This window comes from Pteropus medius, unplaced genomic scaffold, assembly GCF_902729225.1.
Source record: "Pteropus medius unplaced genomic scaffold, Ma_sr-lr_union100, whole genome shotgun sequence".
NCBI lineage: Eukaryota > Metazoa > Chordata > Mammalia > Chiroptera > Pteropodidae > Pteropus > Pteropus medius.
The window spans coordinates 42019652-42020901 of NW_024354875.1; the positions used below are offsets into that span (position 1 = coordinate 42019652).

Sequence of the window (1250 nt, forward strand, 5' to 3'; positions counted from 1 at the left end):
TGTTACAGAAAACCCTTTTTTCTCACTAACGGCATCATCATTATTAAATTTATTTTATAAAAATATTTGCTGGATAACTCTCCATTGCCAAACACTTATCATTCTAGAAAATGTTAACAAATCTTGGACAGTTGTCTTAAAAAAAAAAGTCACAACTCTTTTTTTAAGTTCAACCACTCTTTTAAGTACTTTTTGAAGAAATCACCAGCAAATAACTGTAATATACCAGTCTTTTCATGTTTACTCTTAACTTTCATTATTGTATCTATTCCTTAAAGTAACACCTATATGGCTCTTTCTCTTCCATAAGGCGGCCAGGCAGCCTCTCCGGCAGATGCAGAGATGCAGATCTTTGTGAAGACCTTGACAGGCAAGACCATCACACTTGAAGTTGAGCCAGTGACATTAAAAATGTCAAAGCTAGAATCCAAGACAAGGAGGGCATCCCACGTGACCACTTTTGCGGGCAAACAGCTGGAGGATACCCGCACTCTCTCAGACTCTGGATAAGATCCAGAAAGAGTCCACCCTGCACTTGATCCTTGGTCTGCGGGTCGGCATCATCGAGTCCTCCCTCCGCCAACTTGCCCAGAAGTACAAAATGATCCACCTCAAATGTTACACCTGCCTGCATTTCTCCACTGTCAACTGCCTCAAGAAGTGTGGGCACAGCTATGCCACAAGAAGAAGGTCAAATAAGGCCCCTCCACGGCTTACTCAGCCTACAGGGCAGCCACCTGCCCAAACCCATTGGCCCTGGGGCCTCCTCAATAAAGTTTCCCTTTCATTAACTGGAGCAGAAAAAAAAAAAGTAACATCTCTGTGTTTATTTAGCCTCACATACAGACTGCAATAGACTATAATATGCTGAAAACTTATAGATGGATTAGGCCTTTCCTGTTAGGACTCAGCATTGCTAAACTCACACACTCCCCTTAGCCAAACCGGCAAACTTTTTATGACAGGTTGACTAATTTATGGTGACAGTGTCAACTGTATATTTAATACTAATAGGGTTTATTTTGTTCTTCTTTAAGATAAAGGTAAATATAAACTGATTATTTCTTCCCTTACGTCAATGGATTGTCTTATTTCCTCTTGGATTATGAACTCCCTACATTGGAATTCATTGATTAGATAATGATTGTGAGCTGCTAAAAAAAAAAAAAAGAAGAATTAACAAAATCTATATACAAATCTATTTTTTCAAAAACAGTCATCATGAAATAACATATCAAATCAATTAAAAA

The 1250-nt window shown here is 38.5% G+C and overlaps 1 pseudogene; it reads left to right on the top strand.

The window, feature by feature from the left end:
* The first annotated feature begins 315 nt into the window (after positions 1-315).
* On the top strand, positions 316-856 carry LOC120596817 (ubiquitin-60S ribosomal protein L40-like; annotated as a pseudogene).
* Positions 857-1250: the final 394 nt, after the last annotated feature.